Source organism: Mauremys mutica, chromosome 5 (assembly GCF_020497125.1).
Source record: "Mauremys mutica isolate MM-2020 ecotype Southern chromosome 5, ASM2049712v1, whole genome shotgun sequence".
Taxonomy (NCBI): domain Eukaryota; kingdom Metazoa; phylum Chordata; order Testudines; family Geoemydidae; genus Mauremys; species Mauremys mutica.
The window spans coordinates 133247080-133259238 of NC_059076.1; the positions used below are offsets into that span (position 1 = coordinate 133247080).

Here is a 12159-nt window from a genome sequence, read left to right on the forward strand (position 1 = left end):
AGCGCACCGCATACAGGAGCAGCCCTGGACAAAGCTAAAGTGGCGTGACTCTAGCGGGGCCTGAGCTCCGCTCCACTCCGAGCCGCGTGGTAAGGGGGCAGGGCTGCGAGCTCCAGGGCCCCACTAGAGCCATGCCACTGCAGCGCTGTCCAGGCCCACTCCTGGACGTAGTGCACTGAGGCTCCGGGAGAGAGGGAGGCGGGGGTAAGCAGAATGGCAGAGGCTGGGGTTTGGATAAGGGGCAGGGAGTCCCGAGGACAGTCAGGGCACCGGGAGGAGGCAGAGGTTCTGGAGGGATGGGAAATGGGGGTTGGATCATGGGCATTCTGGGGGGTCTGTCAGGACTCAGCGGGGGGTCGGGGCAGTCAGGGGACAGGGAACAGGAGGGGTTGGTGGGGGGTGGGGTCCCGGGGTGGTAGTTGGGGGAGGGGGTTTCGGGGGTGGCAGCGAAGGGACAAGGAGCAGGATGGGTCAGGGATTCTCAGGGGCGCAGTCGGGGGGTAGGAAGTGGATGGGGGTCAGATAGGGGGCAGGGCCAGGCTGTTTGGGAGGCACAGCCTTCCCTACCCTAAAGCTCATTCAGCAGTTTGAGGCTTGCAGATAGCCATTTAACACAAAAAGCTAAGCTGTTATCTTTTCCATGGGGGAGGGATCACATGAGAAGAGCAATATCCTACACCACGTACCTCCTTCCCAACCCTACCAAGGGAGACCCTCCTTCCCTGCATTCCCCGAGGCTCCAGAGGGGTTAAGTCAGTGGTTCTCAAACTTTTGTACTGGTGACCCTTTTCACATAGCAAATCTCTGAGTGTGACCCCCTCCTTATAAATTAAAAACACTTTTTTATATATTTAACACTATTATAAATGCTGGAGGCAAAGCGTGGTTTGAGGTGGAGGCTGACAGCTCACGACCCCCAGTAATAATCTTGTGACCCCCTGAGGAGTCCCAACTCCCATTTGAGAACCCCTGGGTTAATTTAATTTTAGCACCCCGTGTCCATTCACATGCATGTGCTATTTTGAGCATTTCAGTTTTCACAGCATAGGCTCATCCAAGATCAAATGCTCAGTTTGTGGAGTATGTACATAAGCTATACTAAAGACAAACCCACAGTAACCGTCTCCAGTTTGTGAGGGGCCCCATGGAGCCAGTCTCTAGGAAACAGATACATTCATAGAGTTTAAGTCCATTAATGGCTATTAGCCAGGATGGGTAAGAAATGGTATCCCTAGCCTCTGATTGTCAGAGGGTGGAGATGGATGCCAGGAGAGAGATCACTTGATCATTACCTGTTAGGTTCACTCCCTCTGGGTCACTTGGCATTGGCCACTGTCAGTAGACACGATACGACCTTTCGTCTGACCCAGTATGGCCATTCTTATGTTCTAAGCTAAATGAACCCAAAGTTGTGGAGATAGATGTGAGTCAAGCAAGTCAGCAGAATATCAGAAACCTGGAAAAATCTGAGTGGTTGGGCTCAGGCGTTTCGTCACAAGCTGAGGTGGTTCAAAAGTTTTGGATTTTTTTTTTTAAGCAGAATTTTTTTTATTGTTTCTTTAAACAAACAAACAGCAAGCAGCAAATATTTGGCCACACACTTCTGAAACCCAAACCATGTTCAGGTTTTGGCAGACTAATTTCAGCTTTTCAATTAAAAAAACAACAAATTTTGAAGGAAAAAAGACACTGTCCGTGATGCTTTTCTTCTTTTTAAAACCCCTTAGTTTTCGATCCAAAAAAAGTTTTGATGGACAATATGTGACCAACCCTTTTAAATGAGCTTTAGTGCCTTTTAGCACTTGCTGATGCAGAGAACCAGTGATACCTTGTAAAGGTGACTTGAAAAGAAGTTCTCTAAACTGGGTTTGTGCCGAGATGCGATGGTTTTTAAATGTTTATTTTTCCCAGGGCTTCCCCGGGAGGGGGAGGGGCAAGTGGGGCAATTTGTTCTGGGCCCCATAGGGGCCCCCATGAGAATATAGTATTGCAACTTTTTTTTATGGAAGGGGCATATAGATGGGTCAGACTCACCCCCGCGGCGCCTCCTGCTGGTGATTCTGGGAATTAGCTCTGTTCCAGCACAGAGCGCCCTCTGCAGGCTGGTGATCCACCTGTCTTCTGGCCCCGAGTCCCTCCCTGGACCCCAGTGCCCTTTTACATGGGGTGCTGCCCCCTGGCAGTAACCCCTTTCTCTTAGGGTCTCCCCTCCCCAGGGAACCCCCACCTTCTATCCCCACCTCGCCTCAGTATATGGCTACTGCCAGTCATTGTCTAGCCCCACGCCCTGGGGCAGACTGCAGTATCAGCCTACTCAGCACTGGCAAGGAAGGTTTGGACCTGCTGCCTTGGCCTATCCTGGGCTGCCCTCTGCAACCCCTAGTACCTGTTGGCCCACTGCTACCCCGCAGCTGGGGGCTTTCCAGGCTGGAGCTCCCCAGCTCCTCAGCCTTTCCCCAGCCCTGCTTCACTCAGGTATCCAGTCTCAAGCTCCCTGCAGCTAGGCCACCGCCGCCGCCGCCCCTCCCTCCCTCTCTCTGAAGGCAGAGAGAGACTGTCTGCTTGGGCTTCTGGCTCAGATCCTCTTATAGGGGCCAGCTGTGGCCTGATTGGGGTGTGGCCCAGCTGCAGCCACTTCTCCAATCAGCCCAGCTTTTAGAGCCACTGCTCTCAAGCCCTGCCAAGCCGCTTTTAAACCCCTACGGGCAGGGGCAGGGGTCGGGGTTGACCCTGCCCCAGGCCCCCTGAATCCTCTGGGCGGCCCTGCCCTTAATGACTAAAAGTGCTGGAGCTCGATAGCCTGGATGTGAATGGGGGAATCAAGTCTCCTAACTGCTACAGAACATCCATGCAAAAAATCCATTTTCAAAGGCTGTGTGTCACAGAGGGGAGTTTGATCTAACTTGTTAAAATAGCAATTCATGCCAGAGTATAGAAAACTAAACAATGTTGCACATGTGGTGTTTAGAAATATGAGTATTTTTTTTTTTTTAAGAACAGTACAGGACTTTTTTTTTTAATTTAACCAGGAAGTATGGCTCTGAATTCTAGGCTACATCAAAACACACATACATTTTTAAAGATGCTGTCTTGGTATTATTCATTGTGCCTGAAGGCAGAACTATCAGTTGGAAATGATTAATGAATTAGTTCAAATACCCTACTCTTTCCAATTTTCCTTTAGTCTCCCCTTGTGGTATTAATCTGTTCCTGTCTCCAGTGCACATCACCATATTTAGCCTTGATCTATCTGTCCTCCACAGAACCCATTTCATTTCACAGTTATTTAGAATGTAGTTTGCATGTATCACTATGTCAAAATCCATGGAAGGAAACCACCCTAGGCTTCAAAAGTCTTCTAGGCACTTCCCAGGCAAGATTTCATTATAACATGGTGATTCTTATTTTCATTCCACGGTGAGACAAATGAGTTAGTCTGTTTATTAACACCCTTACAGCACTCATATCAGAAATGTTCTCCTAAGCTGACATACTCCAACTAAATTTGTTGTTTTCTGTTGTCACATTTTTTTGCATACATCTAGCAGTACCCTTTAATCTTCATCAGAAATAAAAACTATACCAGATAGTAATTGGAATGCAGTAGCATATGTGGAAAGTTAGGTGAGTCGACAAAATGTATAAAAGGATTACAGACTTAAATACCAAACAATGTTACATTCAGCACAAACCAGGGTCCTCATATTATAAAATAAGTCATCTTTAAGATTTTCTTTTATTTTTACGATGCTCAAGATGAAAGAATTGTCCTGAGGCCCAAAATGTACTATATTATATCTTACTTTCTCTCAGGTATGAGCGATATGGAATTGAAAGTCACTTTAATAGGACCATAATAGTTTTATTGCCATTTCAAGAGACCTATCAAGCTGGCATGATCTCTCCAATTCTACTGGGAACAGACTCTTCTCATTGCATTGACACTGAAATAAAATTTGCTTCTTCTTTCTCTGTATTAATCGCTCTCTTGGTTCTATCTGGTGAGGATAATATTTGGAAACTACCTTGTAAGGGTCTGTATTGAGTCATCCTGAGACAATTGTTTATTCTTTTTTGTAAAATCCAACATACATAATATGGGGAACAGAATGTAGTGTCTGGTATAAAGATCAATACGTACTATAAGGAATCCAAGAGTAATCAATGGCCATATTCAATATGTATTGTAATATGCATGATACCTATCTATATCCATCTATAGCCAAAATGCAAATTTGTTGATGTATATCAACTATAATCTCTGTCTTTTCCATGAGCTGCTTTAAGAATTGTACAAATATTGTGCCACATCCATTGATCACAATCAAGTGAAACCAATTTAAAGCAGTTAAGGATCTGTCCAACTGACTCAAATAGTGTGCACCGAGGTTACACTTCAGTACAAATTAGAATTTAAGATCAACTCATCACAAGGGAAATTGTGCCTGTAAAGCACAACATGAGACAGACATCACATTATTTGACAGGACTTGTGAAAAAAATACATTTTTAATGCTGTTAAGTGTGGCTTCAAGAACAAGAACACATTTTAGCTCACTCAACCCCTCAATCATGCAAATTTTCTCTCATGTTTATTGACTATGATTAACTTGGATCATATTATTAAAATAAGAGAAGAGCGTTCTTCAGAGTGAAGGGTATGCTTATGTTCATTTTGGATAAAATGTGGTTTGCAGGGTGCTTATGCATAATGAAGCATGCTGTGGCTCACCACCCTAGGAACATTCCAGAGATGGCCAGGGGGAGCAGGGGGAGCTCAGCATGTGGAATGGAGAACTATGACCATGTGATAAATAAGTCCATATATGGAAAGGTTAACTCTTATTGGTTAGAGGTTCATCTTATGTAACTTGTTATGTAAGTGCCATGTGCTATAAAATAGCAAGGGGAGGGGCTCCTTGCTGGAGGGACTCTGCCTGATTTTTGTACCGGGGCTCTCCCTTGTACATATTGACTAAAGCCTTGTTGAACTCAATTGAATCGAATCACATCACATTGAATCACATTGAATCAAAGTCCCTTGATTCCTGCCCAGCATCTGACTCATTGGAAACCACAAAATCCCAACAAGAGGTACAGGGAAACCTTGTTTTTGATGTTCCCATTTCATAATGACAATACGTATTGTGAAGAACCCTCATTGGATGATAAGTTATTTACAGTGAATGGGAATTCTCTTAATAGTGCACATGCAGATCAACAGCCTTGGATCTTGATTACTTTGAAATTACAATGAAATGGGTTGAGCACCTGGACACAATCATGGCACCTTGTCGAGACTCTGCAGTACACAGCAGTGCCATTTTAAACATGCATATTGAATAATATCCAGATATTTGGGTAGCTTGGTGACCTGCCCAAAGTTCCTTACCTGCAGGGCCCAAGTTGGAAGGTACAACCTTCTGCAATGAATATTATGTTCTAAGGATGTGAAATAACAGAGTACAATGCCAAACAGTCTATAGACTGGGAAGTACCAGAAAAGTGAGGACAGAACAAGAAGCAGTGGTCTCAAGTTGCAGTGGGGGAGGTCTAGGTTGGATATTAGGAAACACTATTTCAGTAGGAGGATGGTGAAGGACTGGAATGGGTTACCTAGGGAGGTGGTGGAATCTCCATCCTTAGAGGTTTTTAAGAACCGGCTTGACAAAGCCTTGGCTGGGATGATTTGATTGGTGTTGGTCTCGCCTTGAGCAGGAGATTGGATTAGATGACCTCCTGAGGTCTCTTCCAACCCTAATATTCTATGATTCTGTGATCTGGAATATAATCCTAGCCCCAGTGAAGTCAATGGCAAAACTCCCATTGACTACAATGGGATCTAGATTTCACCCCTGGAATTTGACACTGATTGCAAAATCTTCAGAATGTGTAGAGATGAGAGGGGACTGCTGGTGAGATGTTCTCTATGAGAGGCTCTTGGCTTTGCAATCGACTTTCTAAACCATACTGCAGATACCATCTTCCCCTTTGGGCAACTGGGGAGGAGGTGGCTTGATGGGCTTGGAAAGCAGCAGGACTGTTGATGTTGTCAGTTTTTTTTGAAAATGTCTGGGCAGTCTACTAAGTTTAGAGAACACATGGAGTTCACTAACTGCCTAAAAATGTTCTCATTTTTTAATTAAGTTGTTGTGAAGACTCTAGCATACTTAAAAAATGAATAGATAACTAAACAAATCAGCAAACTGCGAAACATCTTTTGATATATATGTGGAGCTAAACTAATATTAATCAGCTGCTTAAATAACCATTAAGGTCCAGAACCTCAGCACCACTGATCTCCTTTTGGACCATCAGAATGATTCAAAGGGACCTTAGTTGTCAGCAGTCATCAAACCGGTTTAGCCAGCTCTACCAAGTCCCTCCTTTGCCTGAAAGACTCCCTCCAGCAGTCCTTACCACCATGCTACTTGTCACTAGGTCAGCCCCAGCATCAGCAGAAATGAACAGATGGTGTAAGAAGCACCTTTACCTCCCTTCTCCACTGACTGGACTAAGCCCTGTAGGCCCAATCCTTTAAATTCTTACATACGGATCTTTAATCATGTAAGTCACTCCATTGTCTTCAGTTAAAAGACATGCAGGATCAGTCCTGGGGAAAAAATACTTTTTTTCTGTGATTTAGACACTGGAATATTCCTGCACTAAATTAAAATATGGCACAATTGGAAAACAGTATTTTATTTTTTAAATAAAATAAAATATTTATTGAAATTTATGTTTATCTTTATTATTGTACACAGGATTAGACTGCAGTTCTAGGACGTAGTAAAGATAATAAGGACCTTTTACATTTACACAATCTTTCAGGTCCCTTTGCACTGCTAGAATGTTAATGAGAATCAGGCCCAGGTATTTTTCTTCTGTGTTTCTGAACTGCACCCTTTCCACTTTCCACAGTTTGAACTGAACCCTTGGGGATTTTATTACAAGTAATCGTGATGATCAAAATGTATTTTCCTCTGTATTAATCTTAAATTCAAAGATTTAGCAGGGCTGCTCTGGATTTACTGGAAGTAGTCCAAAGAAACACAAATTAATTGCTCGGAGCGAAACTTCAGATGAAGGTTCCACTATATGTTACAACAAAGCATGGATAAAAATATAAATACTACAGGGTATTGTTTGGTAATTTGCATAGTCTTCCCCTCCCCCTCTCCCGTCCCCCTAACAGCACGGATTGGGTGAAAGCAGCACACTGCAGAAGGACTCAGATGTGAGCTCTCAGTGACTATGCAACAGTTCCAAGATAATAGAAAAATACATGTTTAAATGGTGATTTTGCAACTACTGTTTGAGGCTGCCTTACCTCTCTCTCTCTCTCTCTATATATATATATATACATAATTGACATTGGTTCTGTTAAGGATTGTGGAAAAGAAAATTGGCAGTGAGCTATTTCCTTTCAGTGAGCAACAGAAGAATGTTAAAAGAACAGGAGTACTTGTGGCACCTTAGAAACTAACAAATGTATCTGAGCATAAGCATAAGTAGGAGGGAAAAATAGCATAGAGAGATAGTTTTACTTTGTGTAATGATCCATCCACTCCCGGTCTTTATTCAAGCCCCATGCTATTTTTCCCCTACTGTTACTCACTGCTTCTTGTAAACTGTTGAAAATGGGCCATCCTGATTATCACTACAAAGTTTTTTTTTTCTCCTGCTGATAATACCCCACCTTAATTGATTACACTTGCTACAGTTGGTATGGCAACACCCATTTTTTTCATTTTCTCTGTATATATATATATCTTCCTACTGTATTTTCCACTGCATGCATCCAATGAAGTGGGTTTTAGCCCATGAAAGCTTATGCCCCAATAAATTAGTTAGTCTCTAAGGTGCCACAAGGACTCCTCGTTCTTTTTGCTAACACAGACTAACATGGCTACCACTCTGAGAAGAATGTTAAAATACTTTAGTTCCCATTTTCTGTGTCCAGAAGTGAAAACACTCATCTACCTCTGGGCGTGTCTACCTTGCCCCACAGTTACTACTCAGGTGTGAACAGTAGTGTGCACCAAAGCGCTGCACTGTAACTTCCTCATGTGGATGCTGCGGGTGCAAAATGAAAGGTTCCTAGTTAGTACTAATGGACTTCTGTTTGAAGAGGACCACATTAGTGTGAACTAGAAATCTCTAAGTTTGTGTCTCCAGTGTCCACATGGGGGAGGTTCAGCGCAGCCCTTTGGTGTACACTGTTATTCACCACCCCCCACTCCCAAAGTCCAAACTGCAGGGCAGTGTAGACATGCCCCTAGGTATATATCTGGCCCCCTTTAGTTTAGGGTCCAAACACTTCATCTGTGGAAGTACTAATCCTCACAATACCCCATGAAGTAGGAAGGTAAGAGTAAGAAAACTGCACAGAAAGAGTAAGAGATTTGCCTAAAGTTACAAAGGGAGCCTGCAGGGGAGCAGGACTTTCAAGTCCCAGACTAACGTCTGAACCGCCGACCCATTCTTTTTTAATCCCTCATATTCTGTATTATGAACAGATTTCCATGGGCTCAATATGGGACCTATTCTTGTCCATACACAAATAAGTGCTAAAAACCAGAGTATCACAGACTACATATAGCAGCAGTTTCTCCTTCGTAGAACACAGTTTAACTAGCTGTACCAATTCCTACTGTTAGGAAGCTCCTGGGGGCGAGTCTCTTTCTTGATACCTGGTCCCGCAGAACTGGGGAAAAGACACACTGAATGCTCTCTACAGTTCTAGGTACTTCCGTCTGTGGAGGAGATCAACAAGATGGAGAGAATCTATAGATAGTAACAGATTAAAATGGCTCTAGAGATCCTCCTGTGTGCGAAAAGAATAAAATAGCTCAGATTTCAGTCCTGGGATGAGATGCAGGTAGGCTGATGTGTGAGGAATGTAATTCACTTCAACAGGACTCCAGATAAAGACAGGAGTCCACCATCTTGCAGCTTATTGCAGGACTGCGGTTTTGACATGTACAGCATTAGCTAAAATATGGTTGGAGTAGGCGTTAAAATTGCTGCTAAGAACTCAAAGGGCGTCAGGACCAAGGAGGAAGAGCTAGTATTTAAGGTTCAAATTAGCAGTCGTGTTCATGTTCATGTTCACAGGAGCAGACAAACTAGTCAATATTGTTTGTTTGCCACTACCCAAATATAAGTGATCAATCTGTCCCAGTGACTTTAATGGGAAAGTAATCACTAGTTTGCATTCATGAACAAACTAATGCTCTGGTCCAAAGCTGAATCACTCAGCATCAGTCTACCCAACTCGTATCTAAAAATCTCACTGGCCTAAAACGATGCAATAAAGCCTGAACTAATGGTTTCCAAACAGACTCTCATTAGGCATATGTGGTTTTGGAATAACAATAGGAAAGCACTGTCCCCAAATAACAAAATAAATAGACACATTTAATGTTCTTTTTATTCATCTGGGACCCTGCACTGCTCTTTTCCTACCTGTGTGAGCTATCATCACCCAGGCAGCTCAGTGTTGGTTTTGCAACTCAGATTTCTTTTTTGAGCATAAAAAAAATTCAGCCTAATTACATTGCTTTTTAACATTACTAATTATTATTATTTTTGTTTTGCAGTAATACCTAGAGGCCTCGGTCAGACATCTGGGCACCACTGCACTATGTACTATGCCAAAATATAACAAAAAAGACAATCACTACTCTAAAGAGCTTGCAGTCTAATTAACAGTGTTAGACAGGTAAATTTATTGTCATAGGTATAGTAACATCTGAACACTACAATGATTTTTCTGTGCAATGGAATCTTCATCCAGAATCTTCTTTTTGTAACATAAGGAGATTTATAGCATATTCCACTGGCTGAAAATTAGTGATTGAACAATCATGAATAGGTCTGGAGTATAGAAGTTTAATTTAGATAATGGATTGGGTGTGACAGAATACATCCGTGTATTCACACCATGCACACTATTGTAATTCTCTTTGTACAAAGTATGCCTGGTAAAGTGTCATTTAAAAACTCATAATTTGCTGGTCAGTATTGTACCGGTAAAATGTGTGTGGCAACAGTGTATGTGAAGTTATAAGATTCCTCTCTATGGTGCTATTAACACAAGTTCCACACCCCACAGTCCAGCCCAAACGGAAGCTGGCAAACAGGTCTGTCCTAAGAAAAGGAATGTGTGTTCTACTTAATTTGCACTTAAGCAGTGAACAGAGCCATCAAGCAGGGAGGGAAACAAAGGAAGTTCAAACAAGTGAGAAAAGCCAGCAGGGAACATCCTTCCACATACACTCTTTGGACTTGCCTACACTGGCAATTTACAGCGCTGCAACTTTCTTGCCCAGGGGTGTGGAAAAAACACCCCCCCGAGCGCAGCAAGTTTCAGCACTTTAAAGCGCCAGCGCTGGTAGCTATGCCTCTTGTGGAGAAGCGCTCTGCTGTGACTACACAAGACATGTTAAAGCGCTGCCACGGCAGCACTTTAGCATTGCCAGGGTAGACTAGCCCTTTGCCTATTAATGCTCATCTGGAAATGTTTTGCAAGAGGGGGACTGAAACTATAAAACGGAGGGACAAACACCCCATGGCACCTCTCTCTCTCTCCCAGCCCATTGCATTCATTGCTCCTGAATGGACAAAGGAAGCAGTCATGAGAATCTGGGGGAAAGGTCGTGACCCACAGAGTTTGGTCAGCATGGCTGCTGAAAGCATGTGGTGAGAAACTTTGCTTGAATCTGATATAGTTTGTTAAGTCAGTAACCATTAGTAACCATTTTATCTTTATTTTTCTTGTAACCATTTCTGACTTTTATGCCTCATTACTTGTACTCACAATCTCTCTCTGCAGTTAATAAACTTGGTTTTCTGTTTTATCTAATCCAGTGTGTTTAAACTGAAGTGCGTGAATAACTATTTTAGATAATAAATTGACATGTTATTTCCTTAAAGGAATAACAGACTTAAAATATCTGTATTGTCTAGAGAAGGCTGGGCAGTACAAGACATACATTTCTGGGGGAATTTGGGACCGGGGGTGTATTGGGGTCAGCCTGTAGCATAACCAAGGCTGATGAGAGCCAGAGTGTAACCCAAGTGTGGTTATCAGGCTGCAGATACACACAGACACTCAGGGTGTGGCTTGCATGGTGGAAGGCTGTTTTTTGAGCATCCCAGGTAGGAGCTACTTCAGCAAAGCATTGGAAGGCACCCAAGGTTGCAGGGCAGGGATGACAGAGCCCCACACTGGTCTGGACTGTACCCTGGTCACAGGGGGTAAGTCCAACTAGCTAAAGAACAGGTCTGAGAGTCAGGAGATCTGTAGTCCCAGCTTTGTCGCTGAGTTATTGCACAATCTTGAGCCAGTCCATTATCCTATTCAATTCACCACTTACTACTCTGGAACAATTCAGTCTGAAGTCAAATTAGAGGTTATCATGGGGTTAACAAACCCCATGTAGGCTGTAGGCAGAAGAGAAAAAGAGAGCCTTCTAACCCCACAGGCAACCAGGATGACCACGCCCCAGCACAGCTGCCAATCATGGAGTAAGTACCCACAGCTGGAACTAATAAGGAAAACAAGCTCAGCTATAAAGGAAGGAGAACAGAAAGAGAGAGAGGCGAGGCAGAAGGGCCCGTGATGACAGAAAAGCAATAGTGCCATGCCTGGCTGCCTCCAGCGAACTGATAAGGAGCCAAAGGAAGACTGCATAAGGGCTGACAGAGTTGGTGGGGAAGTTTGAAGCAGTATAAATGAGATCAGAATCTGTCCCGCTTGCTTGCAACATTTTGGTACTTGCACTTCTGGTCGTGACTAGAAGCTAGAAAGGCAAGAGGGTTCCAAAACAAAACACAATGAAAAATCCTTACATTTTAGTATTTTCAAAACTGCATTTTCACTGGTGAAATTTCTTTCTCCATAAACAATTTCCAGGTGAAAGCAGTGACTTGGATACAGCTATGGCTACACTTGCAGCTGTACAGCGCTGGGAGTTAAACCTGTCTTCTACAGCTGAGTAGGGAAAGCGCTGCAGTCTGTCCACACTGACAGCTACCAGCGCACTGTCGTGGTCACATTTGCAGCATCTGCAGCGGCATTGGGAGTGGTACATTATGGGAGCTATCCCAGTGTTCAAGTGGCTGCAACGTGCTTTTCAAAAGGGGTGGGGTGGG

At 43.4% G+C, this 12159-nt stretch overlaps 1 protein-coding gene across 3 annotated transcripts in view; it reads right to left on the reverse strand.

Annotated features, from left to right (window-relative positions):
* The window catches only part of CTNNA2 (catenin alpha 2), a 765838-nt gene that overhangs the window by 82833 nt on the left and 670846 nt on the right, over positions 1–12159 (reverse strand). The gene's annotated exons all lie outside the window — the stretch shown is intronic.